The sequence below is a fragment of the Fundulus heteroclitus genome, chromosome 13 (genome assembly GCF_011125445.2).
Source record: "Fundulus heteroclitus isolate FHET01 chromosome 13, MU-UCD_Fhet_4.1, whole genome shotgun sequence".
Lineage (NCBI taxonomy): Eukaryota > Metazoa > Chordata > Actinopteri > Cyprinodontiformes > Fundulidae > Fundulus > Fundulus heteroclitus.
In genome coordinates, this window is record NC_046373.1 from 8433202 (window position 1) to 8456477 (window position 23276).

The 23276-nt window shown below is 40.4% G+C and overlaps 1 long non-coding RNA gene across 2 annotated transcripts in view; it reads left to right on the forward strand.

Annotated features, from left to right (window-relative positions):
* The window catches only part of LOC105934285, a 55681-nt gene that overhangs the window by 8095 nt on the left and 24310 nt on the right, over positions 1–23276 (forward strand). Inside the window, exons 1-2 of one of the 2 annotated variants that reach the window (XR_004932243.1) lie at positions 19291–19881; positions 21746–21858. This is a non-coding gene — a long non-coding RNA (uncharacterized LOC105934285). Of the gene's footprint in view, positions 1–19290; positions 19882–21745; positions 21859–23276 lie in introns of those variants that run through there. The other variant, XR_004932242.1, reaches the window with a different exon arrangement.

Consider the following 23276-nt stretch of genomic DNA (forward strand, 5'->3'; position numbering starts at 1 on the left):
TGTGCGTTTTTACTGATATTTAAAAAAAAATTGATGATGTGCTTAAAGTCTTTTATAGCTAAGCCTTCTAGCTATCACCCTAGTTTTTAGTTCCTTTACAGAGTCCTTGGTTTAAATTGAGGCTCTGTCTGGGCCACTCCAAAATGCTGATATTACTTGCACTCTGAAGAAACTGTTGGTAAAATTGAGAGATTACCATAAACCTATATCTGCCAGGGGTAGGAATAATTATGGGGTTAACTGTAAAAGTAACCAGGAAACACCTTTGTTATTTTTTTTTTATGTAAAAAGGCACAACTGGGGGCTTTTATAACCACAATGTGCCAATTTTATTATATTGGACTCTTATTTTTAGTAAGCAGATTCACACTATTGATAGTATTGTTACACAGAGACCAGCCACCACAAGTGTTACACAGTAATCACTGTCTTTTTGGATTTAGTCTGGTCTAATATTGCAATGAAAATATTGAAAGATGTGAAATAGTCACCTGCACCTCATCTTGAATTATTGTCATCTGCTTCAGTTTATAGACAGAGTTCTCGAAGATGTTCTCCCTGCACTTCCCTTTTGAAATATTTTTGATAAACCACAGATAGCTCTGCGTGAATAACTCATGATTTTAGCTGTTGGTGGTGCTAAGACAGTAGTTCTTAAATAGTGGGGGGATGACAGAGAGGGCCCATGAACATCCTTGCCTTTTCCCTTTTTTTCCACACACCGTTTGGTCTGAACCTGCAGTCATTAGTGTAAATAGCGAAGGATTCTCTGTAATCCTTCGAGCAACATGTAGGATTCTCTCCTGTCACTCCACTATGGGGCTTTATGATTAGTTAAATTACATTTATTCTGGGAAACAGGAAGTGGTCCGGCCGACACCGGAAGTAACCTTTGTGCCAATAAAAACCACTAGAAATCTAAGTAAATCCATCAGATTACTTACTTACATTTCAATACATTGCCCAACATGGTGAGTTGATTTTGAACACTGTAAACAGCTTGTAACATGTTGCTTTTGGGAAACATTCTGCGGTTTCATGGTTTTTCTGTACATTAGCACTTAGTTAGCACCATGCTAGCTGTGTTTCACAGTATGGTTTGAAACTGATGTTCAAGAAATAAATAAATTTGTGGTTAAAATATTTGATTTAAACCCAGTATAACTTTGGTTATGTGTTCACACGATTTACTGTGAATGTCTAAATTTGTGGTTTCAATTTGTGCTTATTTGAGGGTTATCAAACACTAAGACAAGGCAATGCAAGGCAAATTTATTTCTATAGCACATTTCAGTACAAAGACAATGCAAAGTGCTTTACATGATTAAAATATAGGAAAATAAAAACAGGATAAAAGCAAGTTGGAATAAAATGTAGAAAAAAATGGAACAAAATAAAACATGGGAAAATAGAAACTAACAGCAAATATTAAAAACAGTTGGACTACAAAGTTGAACTAATGATGTTTCAGTAAAACAGTTTAACTAGGACAGTCACAGGCAACCCTAAACAAATGTGTTTTTAATCTTGATTTAAAGGAACTCAGGCTTTCCGCACTTTTACAGTTTTCTGGAAGTTTGTTTCAGATCAGTGGAGCATAGGAACTAAATGCTGCTTCTCTGTATTTGGTTCGTGTTCTAGGTATGCAGAGCAGGCTGGAGCCAGACGACCTGAATAGTCTGGAGGGTTGATACACTGATAACAAGTCTGTGATGTATTTAGGTGCTAAGCCATTCAGGGATTTATAGACTAACAGAAGTAATTTAAAGTCTATTCTCGGAGATACTAAAGATTGTTGACGTCTGAAATCACTGGGCAATAAACAATCACTACAACCAGAACTGGTTTATATTATTCATAGCACAACAGCTTTACTGCATTGGTAATGTAGCTATGATAAGTTTGTTGATGAATAATGTTAATAAACTCCTAAAAGAGTATAAAACTTAATGTAACAGTTATTTATCTTTAATATTTATGGCTTCATATTGTTGTTAATATAACATAGTTTATAAAATGTGGCGATGTTGAAAAGTTCTAGTTGTTAGAAATCGTTGTAGAATGTATTTAACTGTTACAAAATGCATAGGTGATTCTGGATAATCTTTAGAGTGGGCAAAATACCACTTATACCACTTTTTTAAAACCTAGGAACTAAACCACTCCACTGTACATCTGGCTGTATGTTAAGGATCTTTGTAAAACTTGAATACAAACCTTTGCTCCAGTCCAGTGGTCTTCAACCCTGGTCCTCGGGGTCTACTGTTTTGCACGTGTAAGGCCACGTTCACACTGCAGGGAAATGCGACCCAAATCCGATCTTTTTGCCCATACGTAACCCATACCTGTCCATTTATTTAGGTCCGGTGTGTGGAGGCCAGGAAACACCTACAACATGCAGGACTGTAGGTCCTGAGGACCAGGATTGAAGACAGCTGCTCCAGTCTGTTGCAGAATCTAACATATTTTCTTGATGGATTTCCGAATATGTAGATCCATTCATCTTTCAATAAACTCTGACCATCCCCACAGCGTGATGCTACCATCACTATGCTTCACAATGCCAAAGTTGAGTTCATGGGTGATGTGCAGTGGTAGTTTCGTGTCCCACATTTGAGCGTACCCCTGGCCCCCATACCAATTCACTCTAAGAGCTTAATTGGTTGAAAATGTAAAAAGACTATTTATGTTTGGAAGAGCAGAAAAGACTAAGATGATTGAAAGTCAAAGTGTCTCTTCTTTGGAGAGCAGACTCTAAAAATATTTATTGGTGTTATAAAATGTGTAGTTTTCTGGTCATGCAAGCTACTCCCTTTTCTAAGATGAATTTTATTTACACTGCAAAAATGGAACTAAAAATAAGTAATATTTTCTTAAAATGAGTGTATCTGTCCTTGATTTGAGCAGGTAAATAAGATGATACGCCAATGGAATAAGACCTTTGCACTTAAAATAGGAACAACTCATCTCCATCATCTTATTTCAAGTGCAGGATGTCTAATTATCTTATTTTAGGAGTCAAAATACTCATTCCATTGGACAAAAACAAACTTTTAAGAACATTTTATATATTTTTAGATTTGTTTTTGCAGTGTAGCCATGGCTTTTGATTAGCTTACTGTATTTTCTTTCTTTTTTTGTGAGCCAAAGAGATAGGATCAACATGGAGAACCAAAACATAATCCCAAAGCCTAAACCGCAAAGTCAGCAGATCTTGTTGATTCGGAGCCTGGGCCAAGTCTTTGATATCAAAGAGCTGAGCCTTTGGGTCTCATCAATGGGAGGAAAGGTTAAACAAAACATGGCAAAACAGCCCCGAGGAGATAGTTGCCGGCATATCACAGGGAGAAACAACCGCAGTGATGCTCACTTTCACACAGTTACAGAGACACACAGCTTGAGGGCAAAAGACAGGTTTCAGCACTTGGAGTCAAAGCCTTCATGTCGGGTGGAGTAAGCAGACGATGCTAGGTGTGGGTTCTGCTCGCGGGGACTGGCCACCATTGTTGTGGTGTTTGATCTTACCTGACACCGTTTTTACCTGATAACCACCTGCCAGTAACTCTCATAAGAAGAGAAATGGCGCTCACGTGTGCTGTGACAGGAGAGCATTGGAAACACAGTCCGCGAGGATTAGGGAGCAATTTGTGTGTTAACTGATCCGTTTGATGGCTTCTGACATGTGAAAGCAGATCGGATCACATTAAAAGGAACTGTACCTGTATTTTTTTGTGTGGTTAAGAAAACTGTTTTTGTCACAAGTAGCAATTTGGTCATATCAGTTGACTAACCGATTGCACGATTGAGCGAGTCCAGGCTCATTTTAGTAGGAATAAGCAGCGAAATGGGGGACAAACCATGACGACTTTTCTCTGCCAATAGCATAACGAGGTGCGTAGACGTTGCTAAGCAGCAGCTCTTTCCAGCTTGTGCACGTCAGGGTATGTAACCAGAACGACATGGTACACATCTAAGGGTTGACCATTCACATAAAAACGTATAAATGACTCGAGACGTATCCATTTATGTCAGAGAAAACGAGGAAAAGTACCTCGATGAAGCCTCGTTTCTTCCGCAGGATTGTACAAAAGCTCGAGGAACGCGTTTAGTCTCGTGCCCGTAGGGGGTTTCTGATTGGGAAAAAACAGTTGGGGGCGGGGCTTACAGTTTAACGTAAACTGTTATCCTCACTCTTTGGTTCAAATTTGTACAGATATAGGTATAGCTCCTTTAAGGATTTTGACTACCTTGAGGAATATCACCCAAAAACCCTGCACTGGCTAACTTTTCTTTTCAGATACAGCGTTACCTGTGAAATTAGCGTTTTGGACTGAGAACATGATGGGCTGCACTGCTTTGGTGCAGTGTTTCCCCATTTGAATCAGCCAGTGTTAATTCAGCAGCTTGTTATGGTAGAGCATGAAAGAGATGCTTTAGTGACATATGTTTGGCATAGTGTAACTCAAACCGTCTGGTTTGTACAGGCCCTGCAGCACACAACACAGTGGGAGTCAGAGAGCTGAAATGAAACTATGCACTGATATGCTCCCTGTCCCCTTCGGGCAAAAAGCGGTCTAGATTAAAATCTGTGGCACTCAAAACGCAGAGCTTAGTCCGACAAATTGATATGAAGTTAAAGTCTATGATTTACTGTATTTCTCTGGCTGCTTGTTTGTCTTATGTCTTGTGCCCAGTGTTTTGTGTCATAACAACGATAACGCATGTCAAAGAATCTCCTAAATTCAGCAGAGATCCTTATACTTGATTGATAGATCTTTGGAAACACTGTTTGAAACATTCAAACCAAACAACTTTTACTTTCAGAGACATTTCTCTTTTATGAGAGGCAGCTCTTCTTACATGAATGACACCCTGGGAGAACTCTTGGTGAATTTGAGCATGATAGGGTGCCACCCACGCAAAAAAAGCCTAGTGGCTTAACTCGTATGAGAATTTCTCTCTTCTCCTGCAGTCTTACTTTGGTAAAACGACGACAGGAAAACAGAAAAGACTAGTAAATCAGTACGTCACCAAACCACAGAACAAGAAACAATCACATCAGGTCAGAGTTGCGTTTTATGTGCACAAAGTTTAAAGGAAAGACTCTTCTCCCAGAGGCTCTGATGTTTTGTCGTCCAGCTTTTCAAGAAAAAGGAACCACAAATAGGCGTGCGCTTTTGTTGGGTCACCTGTGTCAGAGCTCTTACAGTGAGCTGACCTCTCCCAACGCCACAGACTTTCCCAGCAGACAGCTGGACAGTCACCCTCCTTAACATCCCCCCCCCCCCTGCTCATCCTCCCCCCCCCCCTCCGCTCGTTATCATTTCAGCTCCACAGAGACTCCCCTAATGACAGCACTTGTCTATATTGCCTTTGTCACAGCTCGAGTCTGGGTGTGTTGCCCTGTGTGTGTGTTTACAATTGCGCTCTCAAACTAGTGCATGTTTGCCCTGTAATGACAGCGGCTGTCTATAATCCCTCGCCCTGGCAGGGATCATTCGGTCCTACCTCTAGCTCGTCCGCTGTCCGGTGTCACCTATGCCCGGCTTGCACGATGATGTGATCTTTAGTCCCCTCGGCGATCTATAGACTGGCATTTGGCTCAGAAAGCGTCTCCCGGCCCTGACATGCATGCTAAAGCTTGCCGCTGTTTTGCCGATATCCCCCCACTGCGCCTGCCTAACCTCCCCCAAAAGGTGAGTTAACGCCAGCCGGAGCAATATTCCAACAGGCAGCATTAGATGCTGGGATGCCGTTTAGCCACTGAATATTTATGCATGCATGAATGCGGTGTAGTTCGGCTGTTGCTCTTGAGTAGTCGGCTGTTGAACGGAAGAAATTTGACTTTTTTTTGCACCATAGTTCTCAGATTGTGGTGTAGTTGAGAACTTCCATCTGGGAGTGACGTTAAACGCAATTTATTTTCCAGTTTCAGCGTGAAACCCAGTGGGATTTGCTGTTGGATATAAACTGTATTTCTAAAAGTATTCATCTTCACACATATTCTGAATACATAGGGCTTATCTTTACAGCTATAACAGCTTCAACGCTCCAGGGAAGGCTTTCGTGTTTACAAGGATTTCTGATCAGTCTTCTGAAAGTGCATTGGAAAGGTCAGACACTGATGTTGGATAAGCACTCCAACTATCAAATTATAGGCAAGATTTTTTATTTTATTTTTTTCAAAATAGGCATATTTGTTAAGAAAATGTAAGTATATCTGATCCAGTCTAACTTTATTTGTAAAGCACTTTAAAGTTTCCCAAAGACCAAAGGGCTGTACAGTAACAACAGGGTAAAAAAAGAATAAAAACAAATACACAGACTCAAAGACATAACAATATAAATAAAATATAAAGCAAAAAATATAAACATAAAAAACATGAACTTCAAAAGTCTAATAAAAATAATTTCACCTCACAGACTAAAAGCAACATCTCAAATAGTGTCAACTGCCAAGGCAAAGAGATGAGTTTTAAGAAGCGATTTAAAGTCAGAGAGAGAAGTAGCCTAATAATAATTAAAGGGTAACTCACCCCCAAATCAGCTTTTTTTTTTGTGCTAATAAACTGTATACATGGATGTCTTGAAAGACATTTGTCATTGCGATTGGAACATTCCAGTGAAATGTGTCGTCTGCGTTTAACCCATCCAGTGGGCATCTCACAGCCCAGGAAGCAATCTGGGGCTAAGGGTCTTGCTCAGGGACCCACAGTGGCAGTCTGTGGGGTTCAAACCGGGTACTTGCAGCTTTCTCAGAACACAAGTGCTGCTCTACCCATTGGCCCACCCCTCCCTGCTGGTCTTATAGTGTGGTCTACGTCTCCCGGTCATTATTTTTGACAACTTATTGCAAATGTGTTAGAATCCTGCTTTTGTGTCTAAAAGTGCCTTTGTGGTGCCCTCTTCATGTTTAGTGTGCTGCATTTGAATCGGCATTGGCTCAAAAGATATTGTGACGTCACCCAGAAACATCGACGTCAGTGGCTCAGCAGCTGTGGGGTATGAAAGTGACTCCATCCAGCACAGGCCTCCGTAGCGAGTTGAAGTTGGAATAGTGAGCTTTACGTTCTCTCTGTAAGTTTCCAGGTTAGCAATTTATTAGCTTAGCATTCAGGTAGTTTATTTAGCATTTATTTACCTTGTTCTAGTTGCTCAGACCACGCCCGACCCTCACCCACCCGTTCTCTGGTCCACCGGGCACCGCCTCCTTTAGGCATTTTTTTCAAACATGAGATGTGAATGCAGTAAGGCTCTGGAACGAGGGCGAGTTACACTTCAAATTACAAAAGGTCTTTTTATTTGTTTTTGTTTTTCTTGCTAATGTTCTTGCTGTAGTGATCCAGACACCCCAGAATTTGTGGCTGAAGGTGAGCGGCAGGAATAAAATGAAAATAAGGCCCCATGGCTTTTGGAGCTCAAATTTAAACATAAATCTAAATATTTGTACTTTATAATCAGCATGCTCCAAAAATCATTAATTCATTTTATATTTGTGTCTTACAAATCAAAATCACAAACACTGAGTTGCTGGGTGCAGGTGAAGCAGTCCGATTTTGGGGTTTATTTTAAGAGACACAGCAGCAGTTGGCAAACATTTCACAAAGTGCTTCGGCACAGGAAGGAAAAAAGTTAAATAGAACACTTTTATGTACGATTTTACCATATATTTGATTCAACTTTTGATTAGATTACCCCACTTACTGCGTTGAGTAATAAATCAAGACTTTTAAAAATAGATTGAAAATATAAATATCATCCCATGGAAGGGAAAGGAAGGGAAGAAGAGACTAGAGGAGGACCTGGAAGGAGAAATAAAGAAATAGAAAACAGTTTTCAATCATGTCGTGAAACGGTAAATATTAGTTGGTTAGTTACAGAATGTCACATATGGGGCCCCATCTTAGATGATCGTGTCCCAGGCCCAGGCAAGGCTGTCAGCTGGCCTGCCGCTCAAAGTTAACTATGAAGTATTTGGCAAGGGGGGAAATTTTATGACTGAACTTATTGCACTGCTACCACGCTGGTACCCGTGGACCTGAGAGCGATCAATCTTTTCACTTTTAATCTTTTGTTTGTAGAAGCAGCCTGCATGCCTGGGGGGCCTGATTTTATTCGGCTGCGCCATTGGAACACCTGAATTTAATCTCGTGGAAGGTGCGAGCAAAAACTTTTGGGCGAAAATGTTAGCGAAACAAAGCCGTGCGTGTGAACCATCAAACGAGACACAGTTCAGATACAAGAGAACAAATGTTGTTACTAAGTTTAAAATTGGAGAAAGTGAGAAACTTTAGACTTTGCGGCTTGGAAATTTGACTTCAGAGGGAGCGATTCGCTCATTTTCCCAACCTGAAACGTACAAATATTAACTTTGTGTAAAAAAATTAACCGTACAAACTAAATGCTGCCCTTCCATCAATCATGCAGTTCCAGCAAATATTCATATGTTTCGTCTTTCCAAGTTCTGTTGTGGTGCATTTGTTAGCGCTGGTGCCTTGCAGCAAGAAGGTTCAGATTTGAAACTTTCATAATGAAGTTTGCGTCAGTGCATCCAGGGGTTCTCTCTTGCTTGCTCCCTCGGTCCAAAAAACATCTGCACCGAGCCCCTTGACTGCTGTAGATAGGCACCAGCTCCACTGTATGAACTAAGACATGTAGGAAATGCTCTGATGAATGGACGCCTTGATTTACTGTTGAAAAGTGTTTGTCAGTGCAGACGTACTTTTGAATTTTAAGCCTTTTTTGCAAAACAGTTCCATCATGAACCCGCATAGGCTGTCTGATCTGCCTCTGGGTCGTTCATCAATCAATCCGGTGATATCCTGCACTCATACCCGCTATCAAAGATCCGGCCAGGGGCAAGGAAGACACAGAGAGAGGCATCAGGGCCGATGTGGGGTGTTACATATAAAATAAGTGTCCGAAATCTTCCAAAAGTAACAAAAAAACAAAAATTGGGGGAATGAGACACCGCTTCGGTTTGATCCTCTTTGCGAGCACGGCTGCTGAAAAGACTATGCAGAGCCGAAGACCAGTAATCAGCTTTGTTCCGTCGCACTTCAGTGTGAGCCGTCCGGTGTGTGTTGATGGCAAGACATTATGTGCATCAGATAAACAGCGGACAGATGTGTTTCTCTCGGTGGGGTTTTGCTGAAAGCCCCTCAGCCTGCTGGCCAGAGCAGACCGCCTGTAAAAGCCGCATCACGCACTCCAGCTGAGGCACTGGCTCACCCTTACCCTTGCCAAATCAGCCCATCAGGGGCTGCAACTACCTCGCTTGAGAAGCCGGGGGTGTAAAAGCAGTGTGTTGACTCGCCCCCCCACCCCCCACCTTGCTGCCTCGGGACTGTCATAAAACACAAAGAGCTAGCAAATAGGCATTTTGGTTCCCTCTAGGAGTGTTTTGTTACAGGAGCCTTAGTTTACAGAGGTGGGTCTTGTTTCAAAAAAGTTTTAGAGCCCCTCATTTAGTACATACACTAGTGCTGAATAGATCAATCTATCTATCTATCTATCTATCTATCTATCTATCTATCTATCTATCTATCTATCTATCTATCTATCTATCTATCTATCTATCTATCTATCTATCTATCTATCTATCTATCTATCTATCTATCTATCTATCTATCTATCTATCTATCTATCTATCTATCTATCTATCTATCTATCTATCTATCTATCTAAGCCTTTTTAAATTTTTCTAAATGTTGTTATATGACATCTTTTTTGGAAGAAAAAAACAAAAATATTCGGCTACCTTTTTTTCTGCAGGATATCCAAAATTTGAAACAAGCTTATTTTGCACATTGCATTTGTTTCACTTCACTATTTAGTGAGTTATGAGTGAAAGCCTTAAATCTATAAAGGAAAATAATTTCTCAATTTCGTGTAACAACACCAGGAGCACAATATTGTTGAAGAAATTTAGCAGCATAATCTTGTTTCAAGGTCTTGAATCACAGGTAAAGTTGTCGTTTTCACCTGATTTCATTTATTGGTCTATAAAGCATTTTAAAACATCCAAATAAGTAGACCAAAGCGCATAATACATACATACATACCTATCTATCTATCTATCTATCTATCTATCTATCTATCTATCTATCTATCTATCTATCTATCTATCTATCTATCTATCTATCTATCTATCTATCTAAGCCTTTTTAAATTTTTCTAAATGTTGTTATATGACATCTTTTTTGGAAGAAAAAAACAAAAATATTCGGCTACCTTTTTTTCTGCAGGATATCCAAAATTTGAAACAAGCTTATTTTGCACATTGCATTTGTTTCACTTCACTATTTAGTGAGTTATGAGTGAAAGCCTTAAATCTATAAAGGAAAATAATTTCTCAATTTCGTGTAACAACACCAGGAGCACAATATTGTTGAAGAAATTTAGCAGCATAATCTTGTTTCAAGGTCTTGAATCACAGGTAAAGTTGTCGTTTTCACCTGATTTCATTTATTGGTCTATAAAGCATTTTAAAACATCCAAATAAGTAGACCAAAGCGCATAACAATAAAACAGGTGCATTTTGATTTTTCTTTAGCTAATTAATTCATCCATCCAGTTTCTAGATTGGGGTAACACCCAGCACAGGTTGCCTACCCATCACAGGGCAACACAGAGACACACACACAGCACACACTCTCACACCTAAGGAGAATTTAGAGAGACCAATTAAGCTAGCAGTCATGTTTCTGGACTGTATGAGGAAGCAGGAGTACCCAGAAAGAACCTATGTATGCACGTAAGGAGAAAATCCAATCTCTAGGAGTGAAGATGAAATAAGTGAGGTGCAGCCCAGCCACGTATAGTATAGCAGGTCCAAAACAGATCATTCCATAAATCCCTCAACTCTTCTCATAATACTTTTTCTGGGGAAAAATTTTAAATTCAGTTTGTTCTTTATGGTTATTTATGGTTAATAATGGCAGAGCTTATATTATACTTTGGGAAGTATAATATAAAACAGATTTTCTCTGTGAGTGCTGAAATTCAACACTCCTTTACTTGTCTATATTGAAGTAGGGTATTTTACAGATAAAAGAAAAAAATAAAGTTTAAGATTTAGAAAACTCTCCAACCTCTCCTATCATTGATTTTTTTTTTTAATGCCAGTGTTTGAGGGCGGATCATAAAAGATTGCTGGATCAGTATAGGTATAGGTTTTTATAACATTAAAATGTATTTGTTTTATTTATACCCTTCTCAATAATCAATGGAGAAAACAAGCTTTATTGACATTAGAGCAGACAGACCTTCTCAAACATGCCGCTCAGCTTTTTGTACTCTTCTTTTCGCTGCAGATATTTTGACAGTTTAGCTTCGGTGAGGGTGGACGATCCTCCTGGGCATCACCCTAATCTTCAGCTCCCATCTTAGATTCTCTGTCAGATTCAAGTCAGGCCACTCGGAAAACTATATCGTTTCCAGCCGGAAGAAACGCGTTGGTAAAACGAAAAGATTGCTCTGAACGTAAATCTGCCAGGGGTATGAACAGTTTTGGACTTAGCTCTGGTTACAACTGTATTGATGCAACAAATTTGGCATGTGTTGTAAACTGTCTCCAGAACATCGTCAGTGAGTAGGCGACATGTAAGTGGAGTTCTGCTGAGATAAAAATGATGGAAAATCCTAATTAGGACATCCCTGCTCATAATGACACCCACTGAGAGAGCTGCTGAGGTGATTTTAGTTTTTTTTTTTTTTTTTTACCTCAGTGCAATGTTGTGTGTCTGCCACAGTTCTTTGCCTGCTGCTCGCTGAGAACGCCTTGTGCTCCATGCAGACGCGCTAAAGTTGATTGCGGTAATTTGGAATCGTCCCAAGAAGCTCAGCGTGTTCTGCCAAATCCGACGCTTTGCCCGTTTGCGGAGGAAAATGTTTTTGCATCCTCAGAGAGGTTTCACAAAAGCAGCTCCGGTTCAAGACTGAACACTTTCATCCTGCAGTCGAGCTGAAGCATGAGGGAATGATGAACTAAGAGTGGGGTCTCGCATCGGGAACGGCGTGTGTTACAGCGTTAGGCTACTTATCGTTCATGAAAATGATAACTTTTGTGATATCTACCTCTGACAGCATCCATTATAAATTCCAACCCGTCCCCAGGTGATGAGACGGTCGCCCATTATGCGTCTTGTGTTTGTGATATCTTCAGGATATATTCACTCGCGCACTGGAAGCAATGTGTTTTGCATTTCCAGCATCATTAACAGTCTGTGGGGGTGGAAAGATTCTGCAGTTAGCACAGATCACAAGTTTCAAAAGGAACATCAAGCAGCAACAAATAGAAGAAACAAAGCAGCCGAGACTCCAAATTGAAACAATAGACATTACATCACCCTTGATTTAAAGGGAATCTCAATAAGTTTCAGTTTGTCCATTTATCTTACAGTTCAGGCTCATAAAATGTGAAGCTGGAGGCTGCAGCAGAGCAGTGAGACAATGAAGATTTAATGATATAGAAAATCATAAAGTTGAATCTTACTGGCTATGGGCCATCTTTTCATAGTTGATGGGTTTACATAAATACTCATTCCAGCTATGCTTGAGGTTGATTCCTTTTGTAGCAATAGCGAGCATTTCCCTTTTATAAGCTCATAAAATCCTGCAAAATCTGAAATGTAGGGTATTATTAACTACAAAATAAAAGCCTCAAGTTTTGAGTGCAACAACAATTAGCACCACTTGGACCAATAACACAAACACACACACACACACACACACACACACACACACACACACACACACACACACACACACACACACACACACACACACACACTCACTCACACTCACATGTATACATGCATATATATATATATATACATGCATATATATATATATATATATATATATATATATATATATATATATATATATATATATATATATATATATATATAGTGGTGCTCTATCTATCTATCTATCTATCTATCTATCTATCTATCTATCTATCTATCTATCTATCTAGATATAGATATCTATATATCTATAGATATCTATATATCTATAGATATAGATATCTATATATCTATAGATATAGATATATATATCTATATAGATATCTATATCTATATCTATAGATATAGATATAGATATCTATATCTATCTATAGATATAGATATAGATATAGATATCTATATCTATCTATATCTATCTATCTATCTATCTATCTATCTATCTATATATATATATATATATATATGATAGATAGATATAAAAATAATGATGCTCTTCCCCTTAGCATACATAACTTGAAAACAGCACATTTTATCCCTATGTTATCTTTCTAACCTTTGTTTCATAATCTGAAACATAAGGAAATTTGTGAGCATTCAATATCCTGTGTACAGTTGTCAGAGTAACCTCCGTTTGGCAAGGCCGAGCCAAGAGTCATTCATAACAGCGTTAAGTCATCGGCAAATTTCCACCTGCCGAGACGAAACGAGGATCAAAACCTTCCTAGAAATTTGAGTAAAGACAGTTTGATGTTTGTACACCTCATTACGTTTGAATCAGACAGTTGTTTACACTGTCACAGTTTTGACAGTCAAGCGCTGTCTGTGGTGCCATTATGTAGCGCAGAGGCAGCAGGGCGTTTCCTACGACTGAGAGGAGGAAGAGCTGTTAGTCTGACAGATCTGCTGCACTCAGGGGATATTTCCACTATCACCTGTAAGCCGACTTGCTCTAAAACGATACGGTCTGGTTGGTTTGTTCAAGTAAGAAGACGTTGCTTCACCCCGTTGCTTCTGCCAAAACATGATTGTCTGACAGATAAAATCAAGCTCTGTCCTTCCAGGTGGCTCCACCCTGCATGCCCCTGCAGCATATACTGTCCCCAGTCAACACCAGAAAGAAGAAAAAGGTCAAAAAAAATAAATCCCAATGGCATCCCTCATCCTCCCTTGATGGTTAAGTTCATTCTATTTTCCGAATAGCAGCAAATCCCAACAGAAGTCCTTTAAGGTTACTTTCCCGGTAGCGCAGGTCCACGGCTTGACCTTTTGTCAAACTAAATAGCATCTTATTTACTCTATGTGTCATTTCCGTCTCCCAATGACACACCGTGCTCTCTGTAACCAGGAGAATAAATATCTGCTCCTGCGGACTACGCACTGGGCATTGAGGTCAAACGACTCATAACTTAGCAGTGAGCTGAACACTTGCCAGTATTGAGATGTCCTCAGCTTCAGCGCACAACAAAACAGATTTGTCAGTTTCTTTCGCTTCAAGGGGCTTTTCGAAGCCTTTGGATTAGGTGTAATCTTCCAGTAAAAATCTAAACTTTATCACACAAAATGTTACACCATGAGGCCTTTTCTTTGGCAACTCTCTTGGGAGCCTTGATTAGCATGGGTTTAAGAAAATGAAAGGTTCTAGTACAATGATCAGATGATAAAAAAAGGACCGTGTGACGGTTTATTGTGCATTTGTTGGGTTAACTAGTTTAACAAGGAGCTGGTTGCATTAAATAGATCAGTGGGAGTTTGTGCCGGCACAGCTCTGAATATAATTTGTGTCCATTTTTTTTTTAAATGTATGACCTAATATTGGGAGTGAAGCGTAGAACATATGCGACCGCAGGAAGTCTCCATCTCTAATTTAAACTTCTGGTTGTAGTGTCACTTTCTATCACTAAAGACACTTTATATGCTTTATGGCTTACCCCCTGGTGTGTGCGCTTTAGCTGGCGTACGAGTTCCTGAGGGACGGCTTGTGTCCACTCCTGCATTGATGCCATCATGCTCTCATCTGCATAACTGACAGCACAGACCTTTCTTTCATCTCCGTCCGCGTGCTTCCTCCCTTCCAGCGTCGTTTTGCATTTCCCTCTTCCTTCCTTTCATCTCTCTTTGTTCACTTTGTCATTGTTGTCCTCTCAAACCCTGGATAGCCTTTTTTGCCTTGTTGCCGTTGTTGTTTTTCTCACCGTCTCGCTGTTTTTGCCCCTTCGGGTCAAAAGTGTGTGTTGAGGATTCAGAGGTTGCAATCTCTATAGATAAACACCCTGTTAGGAGGATTATCTGTGTTGTCCTAACAATGTAAACCCGGGATTAGAGCTTGCTCCCCGGGGACACATAAGCATGGCTGAATGTGCGTATCTGTGCATCTACGCCATAGTAATATGTCAGCCAATCAGATTGGGTAAGATCCTATTAATTCACCGCGCACGTTTCTTTATTTGAACGCTAAAGTTCTGCTTTGATCGTGGACAGAAGCTTATTTGCTGACTCCACTGCTGTGGGTAAAGACAGCAATGTTCCACATTACACTGTTACCAGTGGTTTGTTATCTATTCTTTGCACTGGAGCACCTTTAAAGCACTTTTGGATGTTTACACAAATATAATTGGTGTCTGGCATAAGCTTGAGAAAAGGCATTTTTATATAAGGCAAATGATGCCTGTGGACCTTAAGAAACACATTGTTTGTTTTTTTTATTCAAACACGCGCCTTCAAAATGTAAACATGCTGATTGGACACTGTGTCACATTGAAATCACAAAGATCAGTGTATCTCATTGGGATGTCATAAAATAGAACAAAATCAAGTAGATCATAATTGTAAAGTGGAAGGACAGGGATGTATGGATTTCCACTAAAATCTGAAAAGTGCGGCATGCATTTTTGTTTATCTCTCAGAGGGGGAACTTCAGTGTATCAGCAGCAAACTGACAGGTAAATGGAAAGCACACACATACATATAGAAACGGGTAGCATAAATAAAAATAAAACAGAGTCTGTACGGTACGGTTCAAGGTTCAGAGCATGAGAAACGATCCGGTTATTGAATGTGCACACGTTATTTGTAGCATTCTATGAAATGTATAAATATAAAAAAGATGATGGAAACCCTGTAAAAACCATGCTTTTGTGCATTTGTATTAAAACATCTTATTGGTTTGGAAATGGTTTAGCCAAGAAATGGTGTTTGCAGTCTAGCTTTAAGTGTTAGATTTCTGTCACACATGAGCTATGTTTATATGCACAAAATTTTACGATCAGATTAAAATGTATTCGGATTAAGTCATCGGATTGTACTGTTTATGTGGGTATTCAATCAATTAACCCAATCATAATGTGTGTGTGTGCACCATCCATCCATTTTCCTACATGCTTTATCCCTATTGGGGTAGCGAGGGGTGCTGGTGCCTATCTCCAGCTGTCAATGGGCGAGGGGCGGGGTACACCCTGGACAGGTCGCCACTCTATCGCAACACCTGGCTTTATTCAGAGTAGAACCACTTTGATATGCACAGTTATCAAATTCCCCTAAAAAACACAGAAGAAGAAGCACGTCCATCTTTGCTAAACAAAAACAAATAGTAAACATAGCAGTGTTATACGAGTTTGATTCTCTTCCGAGTACCCAGCCTGGACTTGCACTAGGTTCTCATTACGGTTAAAACTTTACTGAGTGAGCAACAATTTTGAGCTCTTTTAATTTTTCAAACAGAAAGGTTGTATCCTGAGCCCCGCCAGTTTTGCTTCCCGACGTACTCACCAATGCGGAAAAAAATCACATTAACATTGGGCGCACATGCGCACTCGGGTCAGTTTGCCACATTTGGAATAACTTCATTCTGACAAGTGTCTATGTTCACATTGATCATATTATCAATTGGCATAAAGCACCCCTCTCATTCAGATTACAATTTCATTCCGACTGATCTCAATCCCATCATCATATTTCTACTGCCCTGGTTCCGATCAGCCCTTCATTCCGAGTATTTTTGTCCATGTAAACGTAGCCAATTATTCCTCATGTTGCTGTGCCCCCTACATGACTTGTGGTAAACTGCAAACACTTCTGGTGGCTCCCCCACCCCACCCCAACGATGGCTAATTTGTTGCCACTTTTCTGTAAAGGACAGCTTTCTGGAGGGCACAACCAGTGGCTGTCCTGCTGATAGATTCTCCTCACTAAGCTGTGAATGTCTGGAGCTCCTCCAGAGTCACCATGGGTCTCTTGGCTACTTCTCCAATCAACACTCTCTTTTATAGCCATGCTCTTTCTATTAGTGAATAATGTGTTGGATGATGTTTCAAGCTATAGGGGGAAAATAATTTATAATCTACTTCAAAGTTCTCCACAACTATATCCCTGAGCTGAGTTCTTTGGTATTCACGATGCTATTTCTTCACTAATGTGCTCTAAAAAACAAAACAAAAAATCATTATTTATATTTTAATTCACAATTAAGTCATACAATGTCTTAGTCTATAACATTGAATCCCATCAGAATACATCAGTTTGGGACTGAATAGGTATGAATACTGTTCCAAGGCAGTGTAGATGTACATCCTTTACTTGAGGAAAGGTTAATAAATCTTTATAGCTCCAGCGACTGCTTAGCCAAACTCCAGGTAGGGTTGGAGGTGAAAAACCTGAAAAGAAATGAAAGCAGGGAAGGGAGTAAAGAGATGCTTCAGACGGCAAAGTGAGGGCTTGAGGAGGTCAAAGGTCATTCCCCCAATGATATCTCCCGTGCCAGAGAGGCAGTCACGACCCGGTCAGCGGAGGTTCAGGTGTCACTGAGAGACGACTGACTGACAAGTCGAAGCGGGAAGCCTCCTGTGTTCCATCCCGATTGGACCTTTCATCCTTCCTTCCCTCGCTCTCCCTGTCACTCCTTCGTGACCCATCCTTCCCTCGCTTCGGCTGCAGCCCTCTTCACTCTCCTTCGCTAACTCTCTTCTCCGGCGCTGTCATCCCCTCATCCTTCCCCCCCCATCCTTTCTCCACTCACCCTCTTTTCACCCCATAAGCTAAACATTACCACAGGGTTTCACTCAGCAGGCTGGGTCGACTTGGAGAGCTCTCTGTGGGAGTGCGTTTGTCTTCACCTTCAGCCATACACTCCCTGAGACGCACACATGTACAAACTGCAGATGCAAGGAGCACAGGTTGTGGCCGGAGAAACGCAAAGCTAATCTCTCGCAGTGTTACAAAAAACGAAAAATTCAAGGAATGTTTTGGTTTCAACTTGAAGTAGTACGCTTGTCTTCATAATTAGCTTTTTTGTTAATTATCAAGACGTTGTGTTGCAATAGCGCGATCCGGTGCTGTGAAAAAAGTGTTTTCGCCCTGACAAATTTTTTATGCATTTACTAACAGAAATAAGCTATCCAAACTAACCTGGCCACATGTTAAATAAAACAGTTGCCCCTCTTTGTTAAATCACAAATATGTGTAATTAATTAACTTCATTTCAGTGTGGCAAGAAAGAAAGGAAAAAAATCAGAGTAGAGGGGAGAAATACTTTCTGCACAACAGTGTAGTGGCTTTAGCACATGTTGAACCCGTGGAGTTAATCTGGAAAGATTTGTTTCCATTGCGTTTAGTTCGGGATTTTTAAAGTGCAACTCTTTGCAGGTATTAGAAGTCATAGTTTACCTATCTGTAGTAGACAGATGTCGGGTTGCAGCAAATTTGTTGAAAATTGTGATGAACGATGGAAAGCTAACAGCTAGTCAGACCCCCAGTTAAGCTAATTTGAACAATTTAACACAATTCAAACAGAAGATGTCAGTGTGGATGGAGTACAATGCCATATTAGAGGGTGCTAAATATCTGCCTACACCTTCATAGGAGACCGTTGTTAAATGTGTTGCTGCTTTCTTAGCCGAACAACGTCTGTGCTAGTACTCAAAATTTGTGTTGGCTGAGGCTGCTTGCTTTACCAATCTTTCTGAAAAGCTAAATGTGAGTTGGTGGATAGACAACGATGAAGAAAACAGCAACAGACCCAACAATGATATCTTGTGAAGGTGTAGATGATTACAGTCAATGAATATAGCACTGTTCTCCCACAGTGATGGAAATGATGGAAAGCTAACAGCTAGTCAGACCCCCAGTTAAGCTAATTCAAACAGATGATGTCAATGTGAATGGAGTACAATGCCATATTGCCAAACAGGACGTTTTAAATGACTAAAATGTGGTTAAAATAAGCCAATATGAACTATCCCTTCGTCGTGTGTCCCAAGCCTGCAACCCTGAAGCTTAACATTCAGAAATATCAGTAACACAGGAGGGTTAAACGTCTGTAAAGACAGGATTAGGTAACTCACTCACATACCAGGTCATGGCTACTATTCATTCCATTGATCTCGGCTAATTTAGTTTGAACAGTTAATTTTTTGCAGCAAATACACCATTTCAATTACAGTGATTAAACATACATGTTTTTTTCTTTAATTTACAAAAACGTGCCATCAAGAAACTGATTCTCACATCAAGGTAAACAGTGAATTACTATTTACTCCAAAAAAAAAAAAAAAAAAAAAAAAAGATTTCCTCTTAAAAACTATTTTAACCAAAGAAAATAATATGAGTGAATCTATGTTTCCAAGTCAGCATGCTTTATTCATAGCAAAAATGAAATGTCACAACGGGCTACGCCCAGGAGTTATTGTGTCTCTGAACAGGGGGCTGACCAGAGCTGATAGATAATGCACAGCTGACCACAGATCTCAGTAATGGCGTCACCTTAACAACCTCTGCTGATGGATGGGCAAAATGTACCTATTACTTCCTTGCATTGACAGTATGATTAATACAGCTCGTTTCGTAGTGAAAACCCAATATTATCTGAAAGTTGCTGCTAACATAACAACATCTTTGTAAAAACTTGACCGTTTGTTAAATGTGATGCCTGTTTCTCATCGCGAATGAGCTGGATTTGAACCAGATGTCACTTTCACTTGTAGGTTTTGCCTTAATCATGCAGTATCGTCCTCTTTGTTTTGCACACTCAGAACACCGCAGTCCTTTCCTCCTATTTTGGCAACGTCAACTCACATGTTGTCTGTTGTGAAAGGACTCGACATCACCAAGAGGTGGAGGGCACTAAGAAGGCAGCACGGTGAGGATCATGGATAGTTTAATACAAGTGGGTGAGAAACATTATTAAAAGGTGTAGAGACGTTTTAGGTAATAGAAACAAGCAAGAAACATTTTGGAACATGGTTAAATCGTTAAATCGAATTTTAAAAGAAAGTGACATCTATAACAAACCAGAAAAGAAAATCCGAGAGGTAAGAAAACTATCCTCTAAGAAATGTTTCACAGCTTCGCTCCCAATGAACCAAACTAAGCCATCCGCTTCTGCGATTTGTAAATAAGGGGTCCATCTTTCAAGGAAACAGAAAGCATGAGGTCATTGAAAGGTATTTGTGAAAAAAAGAAGAAGAAAAAAACATCCAAAAGATGCTCTCTCAGAACACAAACCTGACGCCACAGCGTCTGGCTCAGTTTAGCACGGTTAAGCATGGAGGTGGTAGTTTCATGATGTGACAGTGTTGTCATGTGGCTTTGAAGGGATGACGGGCTCCCAAGAAAACATCCTGTTTCTATCAAAGCTATAGATCCATTCAAATTCCCAGGTGCTCCCATCCCTAAATTCTCTTTTAGTTTGAACAATTAACTACCAACATGTCTTCGGTGAAGCGCTGTGTGAATTTGTCCCTTCAGCAATCCCTGCCCACGACCTACCTCCTCATACCTCCAAGGAACCTGTTTTGTACTCTGTACTCTTGCTTATAACCACTATATCAGTTTATGGAGAGAAATATAAACAAGCTGAAATCTCACATACAGTTTACTTTAATGGCATAATGTCGCCTAAAGATTTGATATTTTTCAATCATCATGCAAGCCTAATGCAAACATGCAAGACCCGTTTTTACGGGTTGGATTTACAAGATCTCTTTACGACAAAAATTAAACTACTTTGCTTGTTTCATTGAAATATACCAGGCTTAGCTTGGCTTAAAAAAATTTAATCATAAGAAAATTATTTTTTTGCTTGTAAATAAAGAGAAATTCTAATTGTGGCTCAAGAATAGGTTTAAGCTTGACACTTTTGGCTCACATGGCAAGAAGGTTTGGACACCACTGCTATAGATGGTTCTACCAGCTTGCCGCATCTGTGTTTAGCTGCATTTTAGTCCTAGACAAACCAAGCTATTGCAATAACTCTGCGTGCATAGTTTTGCTTTCCTATGGAAAGAAACTCTGGCCCAGGGCTTCTGTAGGTTAGTATTTCGTTTTTGTTCCTGTCTCAATCCCAACCCCCGGGCGATTGTGGCTCATATCAATCACGGTTCTGCTGGAGCTCTTTTCATGTTAAAAGTCGTTCTTTTCCACCGTTACCACATGCTTGCTAATATTTTTTTAATATATGTGTGTGTGTGTGTGACAGATTGTGAGTCCCGCTCTGGCAAAAATAACTCTGTGCAACCCTTTTCTGGCAGATATTATTAAATTAATTCACATCAACTCATTTCCTTATAGGCGAATTTGAGTAGACTGTAGAAAATGACTTTCAATTATCGGTTGTCAACGCAGGTACGAAATGTCCCAATGGCAATTTGACACCCGTTCAATTCCAGAATTACAGACGGCTCATTTTCCTACCCGACAAATGTCAGGTACAAAACCACTAAAAGTGCAAAAGTATAAAATGATGAGGAGGCTAAATATTCAGCACCCAGGACAGTAGAAATGTGACCGAAAGAATAAACAGCAATGGTAAACTTGGGCAAACAAGCTGGCAACAGGTAGAGTCCGACTTGTTAATATACTTTTAGATTTTTTCCTGACACAGCATGTAGCCCCGTATAAATATTTTTTTTTTCAGTTTCTGCTGTGCTGCCTTACCCTAACTTTCTACCTTCACCTCGGATGGGAAAGCACGTCAATATTCTTAACCGTTTTCCTGTCCGCAGAAACGGAGCCCGCCTCGAAGGCATAGACGAGCCTCTCATCACTCCTAATGTCTCATCACCGCGCTGACTGGCGTGCCTGAGGACAGAAGACAGCGTGACAGAGGCAGTGGCAGGTATGCATCGGCAGACATGCGCCCCGACAGGTGCAGGCTGCCAGTCCGCTCTTCGTTGTTGCTTTTCATTAACTTGTCTAATAGAATCAAAGACTGTCAGCAGGAGAGAATGACAGAAAACGAACGGAAAAAAGGAAGAAGAAGAGGGAAAGATGGCTTACTGCTGTTTTTTTTTTTGTTTGTTTTTTTTACAACATATAGCTTTCTAAAATCAACCCCATCTTTCCTTTTCCATATCATGTTGCATCTGTTATTGCTCTTAAATATCCCCAGGCTTTACATGCATGCACGGGTAGGCAAAAAAATTTACAGAGAGGGAGGTTGGGAAAAAAAGTAGAAGATGTAGCAATAAACGTAGAAGTGCTTTGGGCAGCGTACACCTTCCACACTGTCAGCTCATCATAGAGTGTCCTGAAGCGCTTGCCTCGTTTCACCGAAAAAGGCCTTTAAGGACTTTTGGAGAAAGAAAATGTTGACAGAATACTTTTAGCTCCCGGTATAAACACTTACCTTATTTCTTTGCCATCCGGAGACGCGTCACTCTACTAAAGGTTAAAGGGAAGATATTCTAATGAGGGACTCTTTACACAACAGCAGCTCAATAAGGTCAACTAGTGTCAGAACATTCAGCTGGCAGGGAGGAATGTGTGGAAATACAAGTGTGTGTGTGTGTGTGTGTGTGTGTGTGGTTACTTTTTGCTCATCCTCTGTTTATTCTTCCGCTGCCGTAGCGGCCAATCCAAATGCCGTCTCCTTACCTTCTTCTTCTCCTGTGGCGTCTTATAATCAAACCGCCATCTCTGTGTCACGCCGCGGCACGCACGCACGCAGGCACGCACGTTCGGACACGCGGACTTAACTCTGAGTTGCATGTAAAGCTCCGGTGCCTGACGGGGCGATCCGCCAGCCAATCAGCTGTATTGATTATTGGGTCAGAGGAGGCCGGTGGAGCGGCAGCAGTAATTAGGGCTTTTTGGTGTGGATTAGCCAAGAGAAAAGGTCACCCGCTCAACAACGGTGGCAGGACCACAGGCAGGGAGTGGGGAGGGGTGGACAGGACGCGTGACGGCGACTGTCCCCAAACACGACGGCCGCCACCCGTGATTGGCAGGGCACGTACATTTTATCGGTGTAGATTGCCTTGCAAAAGTATCCTTCATACCTCTTGAAATTTTTCCCATTTTGTCAAGTTGCAACACAAAGTGCATGAGTTTTGAAGTTGAAGGTAAATGCTGCATGTTTTTTTTTTTAAGTTTTACAAAAACACAAAAAAAATCTAAAATGTATGACATGCATTTCTATTCAACCCCCTCTACTCCGATGGCTCTAAATAAAACCCTTTGGAGGAAATTGGCCTCAGAAAGGACCAAATGAGCAAAGTATCCACGGCGTGTAATTGGTCAGACAAGTACGGCGGT